General features: G+C 44.1%; 1 long non-coding RNA gene across 1 annotated transcript; it reads right to left on the bottom strand.

The window, feature by feature from the left end:
- On the bottom strand, positions 1-10,336 carry LOC129048019 (uncharacterized). The gene is made up of 3 exons (XR_008510004.2): positions 9,731-10,336; positions 6,679-6,846; positions 1-1,499 (listed from the first exon to the last, which is right to left on the bottom strand). It is a non-coding gene; the product is annotated as an uncharacterized LOC129048019 (long non-coding RNA).
- Between the last annotated feature and the right edge of the window lie 886 nt (positions 10,337-11,222).

Below are 11,222 nucleotides of genomic sequence, written 5' to 3'. Positions count from 1 at the left end.
GAGCTATGGAAGAGTTGAAACAGGGCAGTGTCCCGGTCAAGTTTGGTTTTTAGGAAGATCTTTCAGGCCGTGGTGAGGGGTGAGACCATAGTCTGGAGGCCAAGGGATGAGGCCTTTGGGTTTCAATATCCCTTTTGTATGGAATGAGGTTGGGCGGTCCATGGACCAGAACTTATCCTCCAATTTCCCATAGAGGCTGTGTTTCCAGATTCAGGGTTTCATGTTACACAGAGTTATTCTTTCTGGAATGTGTCCCCCAAGCAACCCCGCTGGACCCTCTGTGGAAGGAGGGGCTCTTCTGAATGCAAGATTCGCATGTACGCAAAAAAGCGAACATGCCAGCCCTGCGCCTTGCTAGTGTCTGTCCCTGAAACAGAACCAGCAACCAGCGGACAAAGCAGTGCCCAGGAGTTGGGCCAGGCTGCAAACATCAACAACGACAGTAATAGTAATAATAATAACCTTTATTAATAAAGCCTCTGACCTAGAATGATCTCATGGAATCCTAGAGTAAGCCTGGGACATAACTGTCATTACAATTGTACGAATAAAGAGACTTGTGGGTAGGAGGGCCTTGTCCAAGGTCGCTGAGTGGCAGAACCAGGCGGGTGGCCGCAGCCCTGACACTGTCACCTGTGGGCTGGGCAGCCTCAGAGGGGTGGTGAGTCAGGCATATTGTTGAGCTCTGTGGGATCTAGACAGCCCTGCAACTGTCCCCAGTGTGCAGAAAAGCCAAAAAATTCCATCTTGGCGTCCTGACCTCCACCTCCGCTCCAGCTCACACAATCTGCCCAGTTGAGTTATTCTCCCTGGAAGAGCTCGGCAATTTGGGCTTTTCCAAACCCAGGAAAAGCCTCCAAGTCTAGAATCCTCCCCGTGGCCTCTCCCTGGCCTCGTCTCTTCCTCCCTCCCCTCGGCTGTCCGTGCTACGCTGAGCGCCGAGCACATCGGCCTGATTTCTGTTTCTCAAGCTGCTCATACTCTGTCCTGCCTCCAGGCTTTGAATGGGTCATTCCCTTCACCTGGAAAGCCCTCTTCACTCCCTCTTCCTAGCTTATTCCTATTCATCCTTTCTGTCTCAATGGAAAGGTCACCTCCTCCTGGAAGCCTTCCTTTACCTCCCAAGCTAGCTTCGAGCTACCACTTACATGTTCTCAGCAACCCGTAATTGTGATTCTCCTTCATGGTGAGATGGGGTTGCATGTCTTTTTCATTCCTCATTCTACGCCCTCGCAGTCTCAGAGAGAAACCCAGGAACAATGAGAAAGGAGTGACGGGGAGGTTGCCCTTCAGTGTCAAGGAAGTAGAAGGGGATCTATGAGACGGAGAAGGGACATATACCCTTGAATATGACATAGTCCACGTTGTGCTGGCTCTGTAGCTGGGGATATGCCTTTCCCACGTAGATCAGCCAAAGACTCAAGGCAAAAAACAACAGGCCAGCTTCCCACTGGGGCCCATTGTGGGGGCAATTGTAAGGTGACAGTCCCGAGGAGACTCTGCCAAAGGAAAACTGCATTTTCAGGATATGGGAGTACAAGAGCTTTTAAAAAAATATGTTTTCTACCATTTCTTTGAGCAGCTCTTCCCATTTATTTATTTATTTAGAGACAGAGCCTCCATCTGTTGCCCAGGCTGGAGTGCAGTGGTGCCATCTCAGTTCACTGCAACCTCCGCCTCCTGGGCTCAAGTGATTTTTGTACCTGGGCCTCCCAAGTAGCTGGGATTGTGGGCATGCACAACCACGCTCAGCTAATTTTTGTATTATTAGTAGAGATGAGGTTTTGCCATCGTGGCCAGGCTGGTCTCGAACTCATGACCTCAAGTGATCTGTCTGCCTCGGCCTCCCAAAGGCTGGGATTACAGGCTTGAGCCATTGCACCCAGCCACCTCTTAACTTTTGAATAAAAGAATATTAACAAGTGCAACAGAGCCTGGCATGGTGACTTATGCCTGTAGTCCCAGCTACTTAGGAGGCTGAGGTGGGAGGATCTTTTGAATGCAGTTCAAGGCCAGCCTGGGCAACATGGCGAAACCCTGTCTCGGAAAAAAAAATGAGGGGGCAACAAAATACAAGCTTTTTAAACAGTAGATATTCTCTTCGTTTAGGAAGTGCCCTATTGGAGAGGAAAGAAAGCTTTGTGAGAATCTTGGAGCCCTGAGCTCTGGATTCTCATCTGTGTGGACCCCAGAACAGTCCAGGACTTCCTGAGAGAGCCAAGGGTGTCTGCGGGAGAGCTTGGTGGTGATGGGAGATGATTCCATACATGCCCTAAATATGCCAGAAGCAATAGGAGGTACCTTTGTATTTTCGTAATTGAAAGATTACCACCCCCCACCCAGCAGGACTGGGCACAGTGGCTCATGTCTGTAATCCCAGCACTTTGAAAGACCGAGCTAGGAGGATAGCTTGAGGCCAGGAGTTTGAGACCAGCCTGGGAAACATAGAAAGACCTCATCTCTACAAAAAATTTAGAAGTTAGCCAGGCATGGGAGCATGTATCTATAGTCTTAGCTACTCAAGAGGCTTAAGTGGGAGGATCGCTTGAGGCCAGGAGTTTGAGGTTACCACTGCACTCCAGGCTGGGCAACAGAGCAAGACCTTGTCACTGAAAACAAAACAAAAAACCCCAAGTATTTTCTGGCCAATTTAAGTATATAAAAACCCTCAAAAACTCAAGACAATGAAACTGTCACATACCTACTTAAAATATTAAATTTACGAGTTTGGTACTACTTGCAAAATTACATTTTTTTTTGTAATTTTGGATGTTTATAGCAGTAATCTGAAAAATAGGTTTAAAATAAGATCATATATATAAACATTGGATTTTCTTTTTCTTTTTCTTTTTCTTTCTTTCTTTTTTTTTTTTTTGAGACAGTCTCATTCTGTCGCCAGGCAGGAGTGCAGCAGCATGATCTCAGCTCACTGCAACCTCTGCCTCCTGGGTTCAAGCGATTCTCCTGCCTCAGCCTCCAGAGTAGCTGGGATTACAGGCACCCGCCACCACACCTGGCTAATATTTTGTATTTTTAGTAGAGACAGGGTTTCACCATTTTGTCCAGGCTGGTCTCGAACTCCCGGTCTCAAGCGATCTGCCTGCCTCAGCCTCCCAAAGTGCTGGAATTACAGACGAGAGCCATCACACCCGGCCTTAAATATTGCCTTTTCTTGCAGTTTCTGAAACAATTTAATTTCAAACCCTTCACCTGCATTTTTTTGTTATTATCTTTTAATTTTGGTGGAGTATACATAACATGAAATTTACCATCTTCACCATTTGTATGTGTACAGTTCAGTGACAGTAAGTACATTCCTGTTGTTATACAACCATCACCACCATTTCTCTCCAGTACTCTTTTCATTTTGTAAAACAAACTGTATGCATTAAAGAATAACTCCCCAGTGTCCTCCCCTGACCCTAGTCCCTGGCAGCCACCATTCTGCTTTTTCTGTCTCTGCATTTGACTACTCTTAGGTACCTCATGGAGGTGGAATTGTACATATTTGTGCATGTGTGACTGACTTATTTCACCTAACATAATGTCTTCAAGGGTCATCCATGTTGTAGCATGTATCAGAATTTCCCTCCTTTTTAAGGCTGAATAATAGTGTATTATGTATATATATCTCACATTTTGTTTATTCACTCATCTGCCAGTGGACCCTTGAGTTGCTTCTGTTGCTTCATTATTGTGAATAATGCTGCAGTGAACATGGGTGTGCAAATACCTCTTTGAGTCCCTGCCTTCAGTTATCTTGTGTATATACCCAGAAGTGGTTTGCTAGACCTATAGTAATTCAATTTTCAAGTTTTTTAAGTAACTGCCGTACTGTTTTCCATACTGGTTGCACCATTTTATATTCCTTTCAATAGTGCACAGGGTTCCAATTTCTCCACATTCTGTTTTTTTGTTTTTTGTTTTTTGTTTTTTTTTGATAGTAGCCATCCTAGTGGGTATGAGGTGGTATCTCATTGTGGTTTTGATTTGCATTTCCCTAATGATTAGTGAAGTTGAACATCTTTTTTATGTTCTTATTGGCCATTTGTATATCTTCTTTGGAAGCATATCTATCCAAGCCCTTTCCCCATTCTTTATTTATTTATTTATTTTGAGATGGAGCCCTGCTCTGTTGCCCGGACTGGAGGGCAGTGGCACGATCTTGGCTCACTGCAACCTCTGCCTCCCAGGTTCAAGCCAATTCTCCTGCCTCAGCCTCTGGAGTAGCTGGGATTACAACCATGCACCACCACGTCTGGCTAATTTTTGTATTTTTAGTAGAAACGGGGTTTTACCAAGTTGGCCAGGCAGGTCTCGAACTCCTGACCTCAGGTGATCTGCCCACCTCAGCCTCCCAAAGTGCTGGGATTACAGGCATGAACCACCGTGCCCGGTCCCCTTTCTCCATTCTTTAATTGGGTTGTTTGTTTTTTTGTGATTGAGTTGTAGGAGTTCTTTATATATTCTGGATATTAACTCCTCATCACGTATATGGTTTGCCAATGTTTTCTCTCATTTCATGGGTTAACATTTCACGGGTTACCATTTCACTTTGTTGATTGTATCTTTTGACGCACAGAAATTTTACATTTTGACAAAGTCCAATTTATTTTTTCGTTTGTTGCTTGTGCTCTACCAACTGTGTGCATGTGTGTGTCTGTGTAACAGGGTCTTACTCTGTCTCCCAGGCTTGAGTGCAGTGGTGCAATCTTGGCTCACTGCAGCCTTGATCTCCTGGGCTCAAGCAATCATCCCACCTCAGCCTCCAGAGTAGCTGGGACTACAGGCGAGTGCCACCACACTGGCTAATTTTTGTATTTTTAGTCGAGACAGAGTTTTGTCATGTTGCCCAGGCTGGTCTTGAACTTCTGGGCTCAAGCAATCTGCTGGCTTCATCCTCCCAACGTGCTGGGATTACAGGTGTGAGTCACCTTGCCCAGCCTCTACCTGCATTTTTGAATCTGTGTCCTTTGTCATTACCAGGCCACTTTTTGAGATGTCCATCATTTTCTAGCGCACCTGTCTCCAGTTCTCCAAGTTGTTCGTTACAAATTCTTACACGGTGCTAAAATTATCCCAAGCCAAAAATAACTGTTTGCTGAACATTAGGCTACTAGGTTACTTTTATTCTTCTGGTAAGTATAAATTCATAATCTGCACACCTTTTTTATTGTGTTACAAAATGGGCAGTAAAAGGCTTGTTTGCAACAATATCCATCCCCTGTGTGCAGGAGACCACACTCCCTGGAGAAATTCTAAAGCTACAACAAAATTACCTTATCTTTCTTTTAGCCCATTTGTCAGGTTACTGCTATTAGCATCCAAAATGAGCATCTAGTGAGGCCATTTCAGGCTAATGCATCTTTCCCAAATAGCATTCTATTGGTCAAAATGAAGTAACTGGGAATGTGTCCCATAATACAGCATACTCTCTAAGCGGTCAAATCTAAGGAATAATTTTTGGGGAAAAGCCCTGCTTTATATTCTGGCTAGGCCTAACAATGATAAAAATAACAGCAGTAGAAATAATCACCATATGTTGGGTATCACTCCAGCCTGGCACTGAGCTCAGTGCTTCACACATACTCTCACACTGAATCCACACAACAGCCTGATAAGGAAGATTCTCATTGATATGGTTTGGCTCTCTGTCCCCTCCCAAATCTCATCTCCAGTTGTAATCACCACGGGTCGAGTGAGGGGCCTGTAATCCCTACGTGTCAAGGGAGGGAGGTGACTGGATCATGGGGGTAGTTTCCCCCATGCTGTTCTCATGATAGTGAGTGAGTTCTCAGGAGATCTGATGGTTTTATATGTGTTTGGAAGTTCCTCCCTCACTCTCTCTCTCCTGCCGCCTTGTGGTGAAGGTGACTGCCTCCCCTTCGCCTTCCACCATGATTGTAAGTTTCCTGAGGCCTCCTCAGCCATAAGGAACTGTGAGTCAATTAAACCTCTTTTGTTTAAAAATTATCCAGTCTCAGGTATTTCTTTATAGCAGTGTGAAAACAGACTAATACACTCATACTGTTCCCAATCTACAAGTGGGGAAATTGAGGCTCAGGCAGGTAAAGGCACATGCCCACCGGCCACACAAGTTCTGATGGGTAGATCTGGAATTTGAACCCATGTCTCTCAGAGCCCAGGCTCTTGTTTGTTTGTTTATTTGTTTGTTTTTGAGATGGAGTCTTGCCCCGTCACCTAGGCTGGAGTGTGGTGGCGTGATCTTGGCTCACTACAACCTCTGCCTCCCAGGTTCAAGTGATTCTCCTGCCTTAGCCTCCCATGTAGCTGGGATTACGGGTGCCCATCACCATGCCCGCCTAATTTTTGTATTTTTAGTAGAGACGGGTTTTTACCATGTTGGCCAGGCTGGTCTTGAACGCCTGACCTCAGGTGATCCGCCCACCTCAGCCTCCTAAAGTGCTGGGATTACAGGCATAAGCTACTGTGCCTGGCCTATTTGTTTATTTCTTTTTATGGACATGGAGTCTTGCTGTGTTGCCCAGGCTGGCCTTGAATTCCTGGGCTCAAGTGATCCTCTCGCCTAAGCCTCCCAAGTAGCAAGCTCTTAATCATCACACGACTCTGCTTTTATCTATAAGATTTATGCCTGCTGTGAGTACCCTAGACCCAGAGAGAAGCCTGCCCAGGTAGCTGGGTCTGCAGTGCTCCTACCTTGAACCTGCCAAGTCAGCTGCAGTGCTGGGGCCCAGACCCAGCTTTGTTCCCTCTGCTCCATGGTTGGTGGTCCTTCCTGGGATGCAGGCTGATCCAATGAAGGCACATCGCATGTGGCTCCTCCTCACCCCTTCTCAGGCAGTTTAGAACCAACTCACCAACATACTTGGAAGAAAGGAAAGAATACTGGGAAGAAAGCTGCTGCTCACTCTGGCCACATGTTACACACAATGGTGACAACATAAAAACATCTGAGGCACAAGAAATCCTGGTTGCCTCTGCCTTTGTTTTGGAAAAGGAGCTTTCCAAAATGTTTATTTCTGGTAAGGTTTTTTTTTTTTTTTATCATGGAATATTTCAAACATGTATAACAGTAGAATAATGCACCGGTTACTCAGCCTCAGAGTGACAACTCATGCCCAATCTTGTTTCCTCTACTTCCCACCCCAATACCCTTATCTCATTGGGTTATTTTAAAGCAAATCCTAGACACCGTAACATTTCAACCATGACTATTTTGGTATATATTTCTAAAAGATAAGGGATTCTTTAAAAGGTTATAATAGCCATAATGCCATTATCACTCCTGGAAAAATTATCATCAAATTGATCTAGTCAGCGTCTACAATTTCCCTGATTGTCTCATACATGTTTTGTATATCTTATTAAAAAGGCCATGTATGTTTTAAGTCTCTTTTAATCTACGGTTTCTCTCTCCCCACATCTCTGTCTCTGTCTCTCCACCTCTCCACTCTTGCCATTTATTAATATTTGTGGAAGAAACCCATTGTTTGTCCAGCAGCATTTCCCCCAATCTGGATTTTGCTGCTTGTATTCCTGTGGGGTCCTTTAACATGTTCCTCTGTCTTCGGAATTTCCTGTAATTAGATCTAGAGACTTGATCAGATTCAGGTTCGATTTTTGGCAGCAATACTTCATAGGAGGTATTGTGCTGTGTCCTTTTGTCAGGAGGCCCATAATGTCTTGTGATCTCTTTTTTTGGGTGAAGTTTGTAGTTGTGGGTGTTCACTGCCTAGATTCACTATTTCATTAAGGATTGCAAAATGATGATGCTTTTTTTTTTTTTTTTAGACAGGTTTTGTTCTGTTGCCTTGCCTGGAATGCAGTGTGCAATCTTGGCTCACTGCAGCCTGAATCTCCTGGGCTCAAGTGATCCTCTCGCCTCAGCCTCCCAAGTAGCTGGGACTACAGGCATGTGCCACCACACCCAGCTAATTTGGTGCTCTAATTCTATGTTCCTTCTTCATTTATTAGCTGGAATACTTGAAAAAGGGCGTCTCCTCATTAACTATTTACCCCAAGGCACATTATGCTCTCTTTCAGTTTATACACTATAGACAATGCAAGACTTAGTTCTTTAACGGTTTTCAAATAATGAGTTTGTTTCCTAGCATCCTAAGAGGGTTTTTAAAAATTGATTTTTAAAAAAGTATCATTATGGGGCCGAGCTTGGTGATTTACACCTGTAATCTCGGCACTTTGGGAGGCTGAGGCGGGAGGATCACTTGAGCCCAGGAGTTCAGGACCAGCCTGGGCTGGCAAGAACCTGTCTCTACAGAAAATACAAAAATTAGCTGTGGGGCACCTACCTGTAGTCCCAGCTACCTGGGGAGCTGAGGTAGGAGGATTACTTGAGCCCAGAGGTCCAGGCTGCAGTGAGCCAAAATCACGCCACTGCGCCACTGCACTCCAGCCTGGGCAACAGAATGAGACCCCACCCCCCAACCTCTCTCAAAAAAAAGAGTATCATTATGAATATAGGGACTGAATGCTATTTGATGTGTTTCAGTCCCCTGTGATTCTTATTCTTATTGATGTTCAAATGATCCTATTCAGCCAGAGAGAACCTCTTTGGATTGGTTCCTGATGTCTTTGACCCCAATTGGCTTTGATGGCTTCCTTGCTTTCTGGAACAGCAAGGTGCCCCAGACTCATCTTGTACACTTTCTGCCCCAAACCTGGAATCAGCCATCTGTCTAAGGAGTCCTGGCTCCTTTGAGTAAGGAATATTATTTAGAAAGCACGATCTTGTTTTATGCAATGCTCATTACTATTGGGTTGGTCATTGTTTCTGGGCATTTTGAGTGAATAGAGCTCAGAAATACATTTTTTTAAAAGGTAAAATGCATCACAAATTATGATTACCAAAACTTGGAAGCAGCAAGATGTTCTTCAATAGGTGACTGGGTAAACAAACTGTGGTACATCCAGACAATGGAATATTATGCAGCGCTTAAAAGGAAGAGTTACCAAGCAATGAAAAGACACAGGAGAACTTTAAATGCATATTGTTGGGTGGAAGAAGCCAGTCTATAAAGGCTACACAGATGATTCTAACTATACAAAAAGGCAACACTATCAAGACAGTAAAAGATCCATAGATTCCAAGTGTTTGGGGGAGGGAGGGCTGGACAGGGGGCACACGGGATTAGTGAAACTACTCTGTATGATATTATAATAGTGGATATATGTCATTATACATTTGTTCCAACCCATAGAATGTAAATCAAGAGTGAATTTGAATGTAAACTATGGACTTTAGTCAATGTTTCATTATTGATGTATCAGTTGTAACAAATGTATGCCATTATGCAATGTCACTGGTCTGATCTTTAAAAAAGAGCACTCCATTAATGAAAGATGTTCACAACAGGGGAAACTGGGAGGGGGTTGGGGAAATGAAGGGATATACGGGAACTCTCTATTTTCTGCTGAATTTTTCTGTAAACCTAAAACTGCTAAAAAAATAAAGTCTACTAATGTGCTTAAAAAATCATAAGTTCATATTGACACTTCTAATTTAAATTCAGGATTACCATGTTTTTACTTAGCCTTGTCTGTTCTTTCTCCCATGAGAAATGCCCTTTCTTTTCAGTTCCCAGTGAAAGATAAACTCATCTGTTGAGTCTGACCCACTTCACACTCTCAGATAAGAATGCCAGTACTATCATGTCTTAGTCCATCCGGGCAGCTGTAACAAAATACCTTAGACTGGATAATTTATAAACAACAAAAACTTATTGCTCACAGTTCTGGAGGCTGGAAGTCCAAGATCAAGGCCCAGCAGATTTGGTGTCTGGTGAGGATTTGCTCTCTGCTTCAAAGATGGCGCCTTTGGCTGGGCACCTTGGCTCGCGCCTGTAATTCCAGCACTTTGGGAGGCTGAAGCAGGCGGATCACTTGAGGTCAGGAATTTGAGACCAGCCTGGGCAACATGGTGAAACCCCATCTCTAGTTAAAAAAACACACACAAAAATCAGCCCAGCATGGTTGTGCACACCTGTAATCCCAGCTACTCAGGAGGCTGAGGCACAAGAATCGCTTGAGCCCGGGAGGTGGAAGTTCCAGTGAGCTGACATCGCACCACTGCACTCCAGCCTGGGCAACAGAATGAGATCTTGTCTCCAAAAAACAAAACCAAAACCAAACAAAAACAAAAAACAAAGATGGCGCCTTCTAGCTCTGTCCTGACATGGTGCAAGGGCAAAGGCAAAGGGATGAATAAGCTCCCCCGGAAGGGCACTAATCTGATTCACGAGGGCAGAGTCTTTATGACCTCATCACCTCCTAAAGGCCCCACCTGTTAATACCACATCAGATTAGGTTTCAACATAGGAATTTTGGGGTGGCACAAACATGCAGACCACAGCGCTCCAACAGTATGATTATTATTTTTTTTCTTTTGTAGTTTATGTCTTTATTTTTGCTTTTTCTTTAGGGAATGTCTTATTAGGGAGGGACAGTCAAAACGACTGCGTTTTAGTGACCTGGGGTAATTCTTCTGTTGTGTGGTGATGTCACCAACTTGCCATAAGTTAGCCTTTTGCGTTTGTTCTGCTTTTGATATTTGAAATTTCTTTTCCAAGCATTTCACATGTGATTATATTAAATATTTGCCTGGTTTCCAAGTCAGGTCTACAAAACAAGAAATATTATGAAGGATCTGTCTCCCCCTCCACCTTGTTTCCTTCCTCTCCCTTTAGAGAAATGTTGCTGCTTCAAGTCTTTGTTTTATTCTTCCATTTTAAAAGTTAATGCCTCTACTTTTCTTAGAGAAATGGGAGTATAAGCTACATACTCTTCTCCCAAATTATAAACCAAATTTTTTTCTAGTCAAGCTCCTGATGCTTGCAGAGGAAGGCCTGACCTCAGACTTTGCACGTCATCATCATCTACCCAATTTGAAACAAGTTATTTCTGCTTTTTGTCAAGGGTCTATTACTATTTGTAGGCATTGCTTTTGTTTTGTTTCATTTTGTTTTGTTTTGTTCTGTTTGGAGACAGAGTCTCTCTCTGTTGCCCAGGCTGCAGTGCAGTGGCACAATCTCGGCTCACTGCCACCTCCGCCTCCTGGGCTTAAGCAATTCTTGTGCCTCAGCCTCCCAAGTAGCTGGGATTACAGGAGTGTGCCACCACACCTGGCTAATTTTTGTATTTTTTGTAGAGACAGGATTCCACCATGTTGGCCAGGCTGGTATCACACTGCTGACCTCAAGTGATCTGCCTGCCTTGGCCTCCTA

This window comes from Pongo abelii, chromosome 13 (genome assembly GCF_028885655.2).
Source record: "Pongo abelii isolate AG06213 chromosome 13, NHGRI_mPonAbe1-v2.0_pri, whole genome shotgun sequence".
NCBI classification, from domain to species: Eukaryota; Metazoa; Chordata; class Mammalia; order Primates; family Hominidae; genus Pongo; species Pongo abelii.
The sequence above is the reverse complement of the archived record's forward strand: the minus strand, read 5'-3'. Positions and strand labels throughout refer to the sequence as shown.